Source organism: Takifugu rubripes, chromosome 1 (assembly GCF_901000725.2).
Source record: "Takifugu rubripes chromosome 1, fTakRub1.2, whole genome shotgun sequence".
Lineage (NCBI taxonomy): Eukaryota > Metazoa > Chordata > Actinopteri > Tetraodontiformes > Tetraodontidae > Takifugu > Takifugu rubripes.
This window is the reverse complement of record NC_042285.1, coordinates 10,881,300-10,896,073: the sequence shown is the minus strand read 5'-3', so window position 1 is coordinate 10,896,073 and position 14,774 is coordinate 10,881,300. Positions and strand designations below refer to the sequence as shown.

Genomic DNA, 14,774 nt, shown 5'->3' with positions numbered 1-14,774 from the left:
ACATTAAAAATGAGAAGGAGGTCTGATGCAACTATCTCAACTGAAGTTCTTCCCCTCCTCTCTGCCTCCTCTGGATGGCCTGTTGCATATTTGGTTGTTGTCATGGCAGTGGCTGTTTGTTTGACAGCGTGATGGGATCATCAGTTATGTCACCTGACCTTACTCTGAACCCACACACCCATTTTTAGTGTGATGTCATTCCAAACCAGACACCTTTTAACTTCAAGCTTATGCATGATTTGCATGGGTAGAGGAATGCAGAAAATCGTGTGTTTGTGTGTGTGTGTGTGTGTGTGTGTGTGTGTGTGTGTGTGTGTGTGTGTGTGTGAGAGAGAGAGAGAGAGAGAGAAAGACAGAGATTTATGTAGGTAGAGATGAGGCTGAAAATGGGGGGTGGGATACATGGTATATGACATGCATGTCAGCTATGGGGGAGGTGGAGTAAACCTGACCCTGCCACGTACACACACACACAAGAAAAAAAAACACATGAGGAAGCCTACACACCTTCATCTTACACACCACATCTGGTTTGGCCATTGGTTTAATTCTGAAATTGACGTAGGCCTACCCCTCCTCCAACATATACTCAAACACACGCACACACACACACACACACACAAACACACACACTCACATCAATTCTCCCCGCTCCTCACCTCTGTCTCTATCACGGGCAAAGTAAACCCAGCATGTTAGAATGATGAATGGTCTATCCTGGAACACACATGCACACACACACACACGCACACACACACACACACACACAGTATGTTACAGCAGAGAGTACATGTCAAACAACATACATAAGTTACCTAGTAAGGCACTAATGAGCACATGTTGAGTGTTTAGGAACTTGTCGTATTAACACACACACACACACACACACACACACACACACACACACAAACACACATACACAGTCTTTCTTTCATCCCTGTCCGTCCCACTATCTTTTCCCCCCTCTTATTTTCCTGGTGACCTCACAAGCCTCCTTCCTTCCCGGTTGACACACATCTCCTCCTAACAGAAAAATACACTCACACATGCACAGATCCCGTGTGATCCTGACGTGCAGTGTGTGAGATTATTACTGTATTGGAGCGTATCTTTTCAATGGACTCCAGGACTCCATTGTCACACACACACCTGCAGGTAATGAGCCTATATTCACTGTGTGCTTTGTGTGAAAAGGCACCATGTAAACACAATGAGTGTGTGTGCGTGTGTGTGAGTGAGAGAGAGAGACAGAGAGAGAGAGAGAGAGAGAGAGAGTAAATTTATTTAGACATATTTTTTTATAAGTTTAATAATTTTCAATGTGCAGCTTTTGAATTTTAACACAAAAATTGAGTGTCTATTTTATGGTTTTAATGTCACAAACAGCATATTTGTCTTCCATGCCCAGCTCGGCTACAGTATAGCTGACCTGGGGGAGTCGGAAATCTGCCACTGGAAATGTTAAAACTGCAGGTGGTCCACAACCAATTAAATAAAGCATTAGTGTGCATCTTTTTAGGACACGCACACACAAGAGGAAGAATAAAGCCCCTGAGATGCACAAAGAGCGTAACAAAAGAGAAAAGTGATGATTCCCCCCATTGCCCCCCCCCCCCCCCACCCTGTAATGTTGAGAAAATGTAAGCAAAAAAATATACTTTTTTTTTTCATTTGCTGTCAAAACATTTGTAGTGGAATTAAACATATGGATGCCACAGGCAAAGTGAGGGTTGGAATATATTAGAGCTCCACGATGTTGCACTCGCCCTCCAGTATCTGACACTGTTCAGAGAGATTAATGGAATAAAAGAGGGGATGACTGTGTGTGTGTGTGTATGTGTGTGTGTGTGTGTGTGTGAGGTGAGGTGAGTATATCACTCTTTTTCTCAGGCCACTGCAGAAAATCAATATTTTTCTCCTCATTAGCCAGACATGTAAAGGAATAATTCCACCAAAACCTAAATATTAGCCTCTGCGAGCACCAATCAGACATTTGGTTTCATCAAACTCGCTTCTCTGCAATTGTAGTATTTGATTTGTTTATGAACCTCCTCCGAAAGGGTTTTAATTTTTATTAAAAACCCCAAACTGACACACGCTCTTTTTGTCCTACACCTGCTGAGCGTAAGTAGGCTGTCATTCCTCATTTCCAGATAACATTTTGCGCCCAGTTCCAACATGTTTGCTTCCATCATGTCAACATGCTGGTGTCAAAATATAAAAAAAAAAATTGAAAGGAAGCCCAAAGATTGTAATACATGGCGCTGACTTCTCTGCTCTGCTAGTGTGTTTCAGCACAGCAGGGTAATTGTAGACAGTATTGAGAGGGAGGAGGAGGAGGAGGAGGAGGAGGAGGAGGAGGAATGAGCAGCTACGTTCACAAATGAATCATGTGCTTGTTGTTTTACGTGAACTGTGCATCTCAAAGGGAATACAGCCTGATGGGAAGGGTGTGCGTGTGTGTGTGTGTGTGTGTGTGTGTGTGTGTGTGTGTGTGTGTGTGTGTCACACGGTCACTTCAAATGTTCACGTTTTTGCAAGAACTCCAAAACTGCAACGCTCACTTCAACAATGTTTTAAAAAAACCTCTCTCTCGTATTCAGAATTATTCAAAATTCATTGTGGCGCTCACTTCTCCTTCAGGGGTGTTGCAGGCTCATATTCCCGACAGTCTGATGCCTCTGACGGTGAAAGGTTCGACGAGTGTGAGTCATTAAGAGCTTCACATGTTTACTCACACCTGGGTTAATTTTTATAACTCCAGATAGTCACATCTACTTACACCCTGCACACTAAAATTGCTTAACTTCTCGGCATAAAGTGTGAAATTGGTGAGATGGTTGCTTTTTTTTTAATTTATTTTTTTGGGAGATTTTCAAATCATACCCACCTGGAGGTGTTGTTCAGGGGTAGAAGGTGAAAATGAGGGCTGCACTTCATCCGGTCACCGAGTGAAATGAAATCCATTTAAGCGACAAACTGACATTTTTCACAGATTTATTGTTTTAACTTCCTGGATGAATAGGTCTGTGATACTGGAATACTGCTTTTAAACATCATTTGAGCATTGCCTGAAGAACAGGTTCAAATATCCACAGGAATAATCTTTTTTATCATGTAATTACCTTTATATTTAAGCAATCAGTCCATATTGTATAACCTGGCTGAAGGAAATACAAATGAATGATTGTGAACATTTAGAGAAAACTATTTATAATGCACTGTAAGTAAAGGTCCCCCTCCCTATCCCTCCCATTTTAATTATCATTGTTTCCACTGTTTACTGCTAAAACAACTTTTACTGTGCTAATTTCATGCCAGACAATCATAAGAATGACTTTGTGTTCTTCGTGAAAGCCGTGGCGGCATCTTTATTTTGCGCGGCGAGCCCGTCCATTCTCACTGTAACAGTGTGTCAGTTTATAGTACGACAGGGTTTGACCTTAAACATGTGTTTTTGAGAAATAAAACTGGCTATTTGAACAGGAATTTCCTGACAAAGACGTGCGCCCACCCCCACCCAGGACCAAATTTGATAAATGTGGGCCCATGCATATTTTACATAACGATTCTGTCTATTATTGCAATTTTAGAGATCCCACAGTGTGAGAACGACGACCAATTTATCATTCATTGCAGTAAGTCGCAGCAGAGACTGCCTTTAATTGAGTTTGTATTGTATTTCTTAGCTGGGTGCCTTCTCGCGATGGAGGTGGTGGAGATTCTCTCTACGGCCATCCCAGCGCTGGCGGGGGGAGGTGGGGTGTCGAGGAAGGGTGGGGGCAAGAGCGGAGGGGGGAGGAGGGGTGAAGAGAGGAAAGGCCGAGCCCCCCACCCCCTCCTCCACGCCTGTTTCTTCCCAAATAATCAACTGGTAGCGAATAATTGGCATCTCTCATGTAAAGTAGGCTGCGGATTCGCAACAAAACCCGAACATTTGTGTGTGAATGCGTTTGCGGCGCCGTTTACAATGGCGGTGATGGGAAGATAAAATAAAGCAAACAATTGCAACCGCCACTCCGGTGTATACAAAAGACGGGGGTTGCAAGTATTTGCGATTAATGAAATAAAGAAATGAAGTTTACCTACACGGGTATCTTATTTCTCTATGCAAAGCTAAGCGCTACTGTTGGTTTGGGGGAACGCCTGCGTGGTTAAGATCGTCCCAAACATTTTTGCTCCAGCCTATGCCTAGGCACCACTTTGTTAATTTGCGTTTTAATTGTCTGAGATGTAATTACAGAGCTATGAATGGGCTGTATTAAACCCGTCGATGTTGTAGGATGATCATTCAGATCGTTGAGTTTTTGTGGCCTCGACTGGCTGCAAAAATTACCTCTGTGCGCCTGCTGATGCATCCGGACACGTTTCACTTTCTGAACAAAATAACTACAGTTGCCTCTTATGTGGTTTAGCCTTATTCAGGTTAATGTTCACACTCATGAACAAGCAAACACACACACGCGCACGCGAGAGTAGTTTGTCTTGCAAATGTTTAATAATTCAAGCAGCACATGGGACACAAATGCAGGCAAAAGGTATTTTTGTAAGCAAATAGGCTTCAACTGAAAATATCAAATCCTATGGCGATTTCTTTAAAACCTAAGCCATGAATAAATGTGACAAAAATAAAAATTATGATAGACATCGCACAACAAAGCAGACTATATATAGCAAATATTTAATTTAGAAAAACAGCTTTTTCTATTGAGCCAGCTAAGACACATCATAAATATAAAAAATCCCAAATAATTCGGCCAGTACACAGCGCGTAAAACACAACAATCTACAGAAATGAACAAGTTGAATATTATTTTTTTAATAACAGAAATCTTTGATGTGCGTTTGGAGCCGTTTTATTCACTGGTTAATTTTGTAGATCTGAATGTTATGGTTATTATCCTGCGCTTTATTTAACAATTATTTAAATGAATTTTTAAAAAAAATCAATTAAATTACTTGTATTTTCTTGTGTTTATTATTACCGTTGTTAAGCGTCATATCAGATTTCTCAAAAATCAGAAAACGGATTATTAATGGTTCAGTCTCGAGTGTCTCAGCCTGCGGAAGCCTAACGATATATTTTCGGTGATCCTGTAATATTGTTATTATCGCCTCATCGTGCTGCCACAGAAAAACTGGCCGTCCTGCTGCAGTCACGTTGAATCAGCATCAAACTACTGACGCTCTCTCTCGCTCTCACACACACACACACACACACACACACACACACACACACACAGGTTCTGAAAATTAGCCAAACATAGGAAAAGACTTCTTTACGACAAGCTGTTTTCATTTTCAGTTATGGAAGAATATCGACAAATGACCCGAGAGAGCAAGCGAACCTTTATGCCTTAAAGAGAGAATGGAAACACAGACAACGTATTTACCGATAAATAAGCTGCTGTCCATCACAGTAAAGCTAAAAGCGACCGAATCACGGCGGAATTACAGAGAACAGACTTGATCCTCTACCTTTATATCTGCTTTGCTGTTTTAAGAAAAGGTTCATTATTAAATCAGTCTGACCTTTATAACTGGACACAGAAGAGACCGTTTTTCGCTTTATAAAAGCTTCTCCAAAATTATTATTATTTGGCCTTAAATATTTTACATTAGAATATTAATTTTCTAAATATTAGGTGTGTATGCACATATTTTGATTTGAGCACACACACGCGCGCGCACACACACACACACACACACACACACAAACAGGCGCGCGCCCAAATCTAATTTTGCTCAAAACCACACCGTTTTTCTTTGGAATAAACGTCAAAAATATTAACTTATGGAATACCAAAATAATTACAATTGCAGTATTTTATCATAACGATTTGATTACGTTATTTAGAAATATTATTTATGTTTTATGCACTACACTATTATGTATTATAACGTTTAATTATATATATTCCATTAAAACAGTGAAAGTTTTTTATTTAATTAATTTAAAAATAAATCAGCTATTTTAAGTTTGTAAAGTACAAGTATCCTTTAGCAAACTTTAGTTTTAAAGCACGGTACTTATAAATTGTAATCCTACATCAGTTACATATTTAATGCTTATTTATTAAAACAATTTAAATTCGTAAAAGGTTTCTTTAAATATAGCCTGTCAGTGTCACACAATCTCACAATTTTATAACTTTTTAAAATATTTGACAAAAAAAAATCCAAAATATATAAATACCTCACCTTTTCCATTAAAAATAGAAAGAAGGACAAAATTACAAAAGTTTCCTCCAAATATCCTTTCTTCTGCATTCGTCCTTATTCTTCTTCGGCGGGTTTAAGCGTAACATGAGACGGCAGCGTGGCCGCAGCCCTCCTGCAGCAAAAATAAATCTCATATGCAAAGAAGGCTTTTGAAAATGGCGCCCTGCCGCAAACGGTTCCCTGTCAGAGTAAAGGAGGAGGGAACGAAAGGCGTGCATGCGCGTCGAGCGCAGTCGGTATGTAGTCCCTGCCCCCCTTGTCGAATGTTGCATTTGAATATAATGTAAATCTTCTTCGGTATTTGCCGGTAAAGCCCCACACTTTAACCCCCACTCGTTTTTCTCCCTAACACAATGTCAGTACGACCAGCGGAGCATCGTTTCGTGCCATTACGCATCGGATATAAATACGCGGAGCTCCGAGTCCTCCCATCCCCCTCTACTTCAGTCTTCTGAGCTTTAGGTCGTTGCTCCTGTGACTTTCGCGTGGAATCGAAAGCCGCGGTGCACACATATGATCGCTTCCCGGTTGCTTTCTCGTCTTCACCCGGTCCTTCGCTTCGTTGCCCGTTTTGGCGCAGCGCGAGCCGTCACCATATTTACGCACCGCCATTTCGGTGCGCAGGGAGGCAGAGAGCCCGTGTAACCGCGCAGTCTATCCAGCAGCTGGGGCTTCCAGGGGAGAGCAGTGAAGTGGGGATCTCTCTCTCCCGCTCTCTCTCTCTCCCGCTCTCTCTCTCTCTCTCACTCTCTCTCTAGCTCCCCTCGCGCTCTCTCTCTCTCCCTTTCTCTCTCCTCCACGTCGGAGCAGAGAGGGAAGAGGAGGGGGGAACGCACGAGCTGATAACTGGAGGGAGCCCCAGCGTGCGCGTAGGCATGTGTGAGTGCGTGCACATCATAATCGTTGCTAGGAAATCCTTTCTCTGGCTGTCTGAAGGACGTTCCGCATACAGAATGAAGTCACAGCTGCTAAAAAGACCAAAAATCAAGTAAATCTAAACTTTGCTTTTTTTCCTCTTCATGGCGTAAAAGTTATGCATTTGTTTATCACTGTAAAAATGTGCGCTCAATATGTCTACACTATATGAAAACCTAAATAGCAAGAATTGATTCAGTCGTGCATGTGCTGGTGGTATTTTCAGATAAATCACTCTTGGCTTGCAGAGCAGTCAGTCCTCACCTATATAAATGCACCCCTGAGGGCAGCAGATTTATCTGCGAGAGGACGGTTCACCTCCCTCAAACAAACCTCCTTCCCATCCTCTGTTACTCCTGTCCCCTCGGTCTGGAGATGGATGGACCGTGTCCCCTTTGTCTCGATGCAAATGGACTTTAACCCCAAATTAATGGATAACTCCCCAAGAAAGCCCAATAATACTCTGCCCCCCCCCCCCCACACACACACACACACACACACGCACACACAAACGCACTATTTACCTTGTAGGCTTCTGATTTGTCAGCACAAAGGTGACTTTAGATGGGTGTTTAAAAGTTTGTTAACCCTTTGGTATTTTCAACATTCCTGCAGAGGAAGCTCTCTTCAGCCAATGATGACTTCCCTTATTCATGTTGCAACCGGTACTGCAGAAATATGAACCTTTATCAATTTTAGTTTGCCATAGCTGTGAATGTTCAGGATATGATCTTTTTAAGAAGACCACAGATGCAGGAGTTCAGTGTGTAGCTGGGTGCAGCAGTAGGGTTGTACATCTGATCCCCCATTAGCTGTGGTGCCACGCTGCTCGGCAACATTACCACAGCACTAAAATTTTATTTGCACCCACAACCCGCTCATTCATTGCTTCAAAGTGAGCGAGGCCTGTGTATTTAGGGACAAGTGCACGTGCATGCGCTGGTATTTTTAGAAACAATAAATCCACACATATACCTGTCAATGATACGGAGCCCGGATCGCTCGGAGTCTGTTGCAGATGGAACAGTATAATATACGTGAGAATGTATCTGGAGAAATGGCCACTTGTTGCTGGAGAGGAAGGCAGAGAGACAGTAAGAGCTGCAACGATTTCATCTGAGTAAGATGGATGTTTTAATGCATCCGCTTTGTGTAAAGCCCTCTGCAACATGCCATATAAACATATCTGTCTTCCGCTATGGTTGTTATTGATGGGAAAAGGTGATGAAGTGGCAGGTCTGCCTGGAGATGGTCAGTATGTACTCCACATACACAGTAAATACTTCTGCATTTCTTTCTACTGTTGAAAAAAAGAGCTTGGTCTCCCTTTCTGTTTTGAGTAAGAGGAGGTCTGTATAATCTGGGTGATTAACTCTGGCCTGATGAAACCAAACAGAGATTAAAGGTTTTTCTTAGAGCAACATTTGGTTAAAATAAAATGAGCCACAGAAGTATGTTGGTTATGATGGTTAAAGTCTGTACGAGGCCATAAACAGCGCCACTTTTTCCTCAAATGTCGTTCACTTCCTTTACTAAAATGTCAATAATTTGGACTCATTTTTTTTCCCTTTTTTGTTTCGTTACAGATAATCACATTACCTCATCATTCACTGGTCTCATGATCAACAGCGGAGGCACACATGCGGTTCTTGTTGAAGCAAACTAGACAGTTGGTGCACATGGTGCACATGTTGGAGAGAATGAGATGTGGAAGTTGCACCATTATCCAAATTTCACACTTTTGTTCTGCAAAGGAGGCTGTTGTGAAGCACTCTTATAGATTTACTAACTGCAGTGGAACAACGCTCATAAGCAACATCTAGGTCGTACCAGAAGTGAGGGGTAGATCAAAGGAGGGTGGGGCTGATCTCTGACCTCTCAAAAATGGGCTTTGACACACACTTCTCTTTTCTTCTCCCAGGCAACAGCCACTGTGGAGACCACATGATTCTCCAGGCCATGTGATGCTGGTACAGATGTGAGGAGGAAAAAATATAGGAAGAAAAGAAGTTTTTTAGTGAACGATTGGAAGAGGAACAAGGGTTGGGGCCGAGGGAGGGGGGAGGGGGTGATACAGAGAACAAGCAAATGCATCAGCCGACCAAGAGGAGGAGGAGGGGGGTTGTCACAAAGATAGCTTTGTTTCTGTCCTGGCTGTTGCATTAGCAGCTGCAAAAAAAATAGAGGCAAACGGATAGATGGATGGATGAAAGCCTGGCATGATGTTGAAGAGATATCTCTGTTTGTCACTGTGGTTTAATGCTGCTTCATAGAATATGCATACCTGCCATAACCCATAAGAGAGAGCCCAAATGTGCATAGCAGATTCAGGATAAAGGCTCCGCTGTGCATCCTGATGTAACTTGCTTTTATGACTGATATGCATTACATTGTGAGAAAGGATTTAAGAATTTGGCACTCAAGCAAAGAGCCGTTTCCCATGATGCTTTGCTCTCTTAGATCACCCGTTTGTGGCTGGCTCACCTTTGGAGTCCCAGTGTCACCACAAACTTTAAAAAAGGGCGCGCATGTCTCTATCTGCACCCATTTTTCTGCATTTGCGCGCGTCTGTGCGCTGCATTCAGGGCCACCACTTTTCTCCAGAAATTCATGTAAACGGCACAACCAGCACCTTCTATTGGTGCAGTGGCACCTTGAAGTGTTTTCCGTTTTCCTAGGAGGGACTGGACTCAAATTGGAACCAGAAACGAGTTTCGCATCTGATTCTTAACCTATCACAGCTGTGTCACAAACACACACATATGCACGCACGTTCACGTTACGGATCCACACACACACACACACACACACATGCACGTATGCATGTAGCAGACAAGCAGCAGGCTGCAAATACTGTTAAAAGGGAGCAACCTCATTACAACAAATAAAAGGGATCATATCTGGTGGGGGAATCTCACGAATGTCTGTATTCATCAATATCATCTGCAACATTTTGAAATGAACATCTATCCCATTATTTAAAAAGATAATGCCATGAAACAAACCTGTAACAACCACCCAAAACGAGCATGATAAGTGTTGCATATATAACCTGGAGAATCCTGTTGTGAAAATCACCTGATACCTCAGATGGTATCTCACTGAGGTGTCTTTACCCAACACAGGCAGAGGGTTGAGAAGAGAAGGAGACAGTATTTTGCACCCTATTCCCTCTCAGACCTTTAGCAGTAAACTGTTTTTCTTCTGGGGTCTTTGTAATGAGGTCGCAGGTGATGATTCCAGTGCCACAGTGCCGTCCCCCTTCAAAGCTGAAGTGACAGCATGTAAGTGCCGATTTGCCGACGGTGTGCTTTTACGCTGTGAAGTACATAGTAGTTATGAGTGTCCATCCCTGATGAATCAGCCCTGATGGCTTGTTCCATCAGATAACAGAAAAAAGATGAAAAGGCCAAAATCTAACATAAAGGCTCAGTTTGCTCACATGGCTGCAATAAATATCTCTTTTTAAATTAATATAAAGACTAATATAATGACCCAGTATGATAAAAATACAACAGCATAGCCACACTGAATCAGTGGGCATATTTTGGCTCGGTGGGTGTGGTCCAATAAGGCCCCTCCCACTCCCTCCTCAATCTTTTAAAACCTCTGAAATGCATAGGCATAACCACAGTGGAAGGATTTATGTTTGCATTGTTGCTTTTGGTCACTGGAGAGTTTCTATTTTCCAAACAGTATGATTAGTTGCAGCAATGGTTTGGAACCTTCATAATAAACTTAAAGCTCTGCTGAATTGGGAGACTGTTTAGGTGGATCTTTGGGCTGGACCTGGTTCTTGTTGTCTGAAGGAAACTGCTGCTGTCACAGTCCACTACTTTTCAAAATATAGAGCGTATTTGTGGAAAGCGTTGGCTTTTTGTTTGGAGCTTATTGTGACATTTTGGAATTTGGGGCCTTTTAAATGTATTTGCTTTGTGTTATGTGGCCCCACATAAATAACCCATATGTTGTTGTGTCTAAAGATTCTGCAAGAATTATGAATAATGCATAACATCTGGGATGATGTGGATTTGCAGCAGACGTCAAGCCTAAACTGTAAACATAAAAAAGAATGAACATGGTTGGGAAAATAATAGAAACTGAGAGTTTGAAAAAAATAATAAAGTAAATCATTTTAAAAGCCATATTTTCTTTAAAGTTCATATTTTTTTCCAACAGGAAACAGAACCAAACAAATTACGCAGACTAATTACGGCAGTTAAGCTGTTGTAGGGTGAATTTCCACTGCACTAAAATAAATTGAAAGAAATCTGTTCTTCATTTCGTAGAGACCCTCTGTACTCGCCCGTCGGGGCGCCCGAGGGGACTCGCACTCATATTTGGCCGTCCTCCTGCCTTCCTTCCTCCCTCTACACAACCCTGCAGGGCTCCCGGCCCCGCTTCTGTCTGGAACGTGGTGAAGCAGGGGTTAACGCGCTGGTGACGTGTGCTCCCGAAGCAGTGACCCACGGGGGCAGCCAGTAGGGGCTGCAGGGGGAGAAGAAGAGGAGAAACCACGGGCTGAGGTCCCGTTTGGGAAACAGAGAGGAAGACTCCAATGCGTACCGTTTGTGTAATCATCTCCAAGCCGCAACTCGTTTCTTGCGCATTCGTTTCCAAGCTGTGCTATTTTACCCGTCTCCACGGAAACGCATTGTTTTGTGTTTGTACGTGAGTGTGCCTGTGCTCGTTTTTACATGAGTGTGCTTGTCTGCTGGACATTTGTGATCATTTCATTGTCCACTACGTCCGGACCAGGCCGAGCGCTGCTCGAAAGGGAGCGCGCGACTCACACACTTCACTTTTACGCATAAAATTAGGAGGCCTTTTGGGACTCTGCGCACAAAACTGAGGTGTATTTTAAAGGTACATGTCAGTCCGTCTCAGAACCAAATGCCCATACGGCTCTGCAGCAAAAAGCCTTCACAGTGAGTGTGTATGATAGTGTTTATTTACAAAAAAGATTATTTAAATTGAGGGGCATTTAAGTCAATATCCGCCAAACTTCTGGTAAAAAGAGACAGAATTGTCCCCAACAGAGGCTAACGGCGCGACAAACTTTTCCATAAGGTAAAGCCTGCGTGAGTGTGGCCCTCACGTGTGCGTGCACACATAGGCTATAACTGTATAACAACATATGTTCACTTTGATAAACCTCTGTGCATTTATCATCCTATGAAAAAAGAAACAATGGATATGGGCTTTCTGCAACCCCCGCTGGATGAAGTCGGTTCAGCTCCATCATAAATACAAACAAAGCAGCAGAGGCCAGAAGAAAAATCGGTGTGTGGGACAATTTTAGGCTAGCAGGTCTGTCTTTGTCGGTAAGATGGTAGTATGGGTTCCCGGCGTGAGTTCTATACATGCTCGGTAATGCCCTTTTACCCCTTGCCTTGAATTTAAGGGAGACACACACACACACGCACACACATGGAAGCTCCCCTTTACACGAGGCGGGAGAGGGGGAGGGAGATACAGAGAGGGAGAGATAGTGTGTGTACGGGGGAAAGAGAGGACGAGAGCGAGAGGGAAGGAGAGTTTCTCCATCAATTTTCTGTTTAATGTCAGCGCACCGGTTCCATTGTGGGGGAGAGAGGACGCGTCAGCCGGGCATAAATTTGCAGTAACAGTATCATGGAGACTCAGATCCGCAGGATCCGGGGTTAGTCGGGAAAGCCCCTCAGTGGATGAACTCAGTTAAAGCGAAAGGAAACGGAGATTGAAGGTGAAACGTTTGTACGCGCGCTGCTTCGGAAGAAGCGAGTGTGGAGACGCGTTTTCACCACACATTTCAGAGGAAGAACTTTATTTTTTTAAGACATTTTTAATTAACTGGAAAAATGCTGTCTGCGAATACAGTTTTCTGGCAGAGGGACGACAGTTTCATAGGTAGGTGTTGCATTTCGTATTATTTAATTGTTAGTATGTATGCAGCTGACCCTACATAAATTAATTAGGCATGTTTTTTTTATATATTTTTATGCGAATTTTCCTCGTAAATACTTGGAAAAAAAACTTTGAATTTACTTCGATCGTGTCGATGCAATGTTTAAAACGTTTTTGTGTCTGAAAGCAAACTGACCCCGAGGTTAAATGGGAGCCTCGACTTTCTAAATGCGGGCTGGAACACGATAAAAAGTTCGCTTGAACAATTCTTTAGCGCCTCCAACAACCTGAAATCGGGCTCTGGAGAAAATGTTCTTACTATTGGCAAATCTAAGAGGATGGACACTCGGCGACTGGACGTCATGGTATTTTGATGTTTGGGTTTACGTGAGGGGACATATGCCAACACCAACGTAGGTACACACACACACACACACACACACACACGCGTGTATGGGTTCATTTTATCTTTTGGCACAGCGGCAGTAAGTGTGAATTAGTGTATGAGATCACACACACATGCACGCATTTTCAGGTATTTACATTGGATAAAAGTGGAAACAAAATGGTTGGGAAGGCCTTCTGATCCTCAAATTTCAACAATCAAAGAGGTTATAGAAAAGTTTCCAATCAATCAGTTGTTTCTACAGGTTAAAACATCATATAAGTAGCAGAAAATAAACATCCTACCTCAGAACCACATTGTCGTGTTACAGGAGCCATTTAAACCCGCATTAAACACCTGCCTATAGGAGTCCTGCCTTGACCACATTATGGTAAATTTATGGTCCTTTTAATATCACTGCAGCCAAGGAATGTGGTCAAATATGTGCCAGATTCCTATATTAAGTGGGTATGATTTGGGGTTAATTTTTTGACCAAAATTTTAAATAAACAAATAAATATGTTCCTTATTCATTAGTTATTTATGTCTTACTTCTAAATTATGATTATAGTTTTATTGCATTTTTATTTTATTAAATAGGTCATGGGATTTATTTCTTTGTTTATTTATTTATTTACATATGCAAATTCTGTTCCAATAATACAAACTTTGGACACATGAATCGTCAGTAGATGGCTGCTGACCTATTGACCCCTAGAATCGAGGGTTACCTTTCCCCGATAACACACATTTTATGACCATTCTACCATCAGAATAAAACAGATGCAGAGGTTGTCTGTTATTCTCAGCTTGTGTATGCCTGCACAGGATGCCATTGTGCGCACATCCTGACAGAGGGAAGTTAAATTTCAGGAAACACATACACAAAATAAGGCTGATGTCAGGCGCAGTCAATACCATTACTTGTGCCTGTAATGTCAACATTTTACTTGCTCTTCAGCTCATTGGCCTTTAAGATTCAATTCTCTCCCCCATTGGAATATAAACTGCACATAAAGTGTATGGCGCAAAGGCAGGGGGCATGCTATAGCTGTTTATGTTCAAATGGTAATGATAATTAAAGCCTCCACATTTTTATGGACTATAAATATAGATGCTGATGCTTTCATCTCATACATGCCTGCTAGCGGTTGCAGCCGGATATAGTGCATATGGCTTAGTGACAAGTACTACTTTTGTGTACATGCATCATGATCGCCACCATCTTCTTGTTCTGCCTCAGTCATTGTCATGACTTTTTCCAAGATCTTTTAAAGAACCTTCTATTCCAGAAACAGAATTCTGGTCTGGACATGTTAATAAATGATCGTCTCTTCTTGGCCACTGTTCTTGTTCTTGTTGAATT

The 14,774-nt window shown here is 42.3% G+C and overlaps 1 protein-coding gene and 1 long non-coding RNA gene across 2 annotated transcripts in view; both read left to right on the top strand.

The window, feature by feature from the left end:
- Positions 1-6,720: 6,720 nt before the first annotated feature.
- Positions 6,721-9,264, top strand: LOC115249184 (uncharacterized). Its single transcript, XR_003887894.1, has 3 exons — positions 6,721-7,210; positions 8,724-8,972; positions 9,059-9,264. It is a non-coding gene; the product is annotated as an uncharacterized lncRNA (long non-coding RNA).
- A 3,358-nt stretch (positions 9,265-12,622) lies between these two features.
- bahcc1b (BAH domain and coiled-coil containing 1b) overlaps positions 12,623-14,774 on the top strand; it is a 51,462-nt gene continuing 49,310 nt past the window's right edge. The window contains exon 1 of the mRNA XM_029833955.1: positions 12,623-13,026. The gene's annotated coding sequence lies outside the window, so the exon portion shown is untranslated. The remainder of the gene's footprint in view (positions 13,027-14,774) is intronic.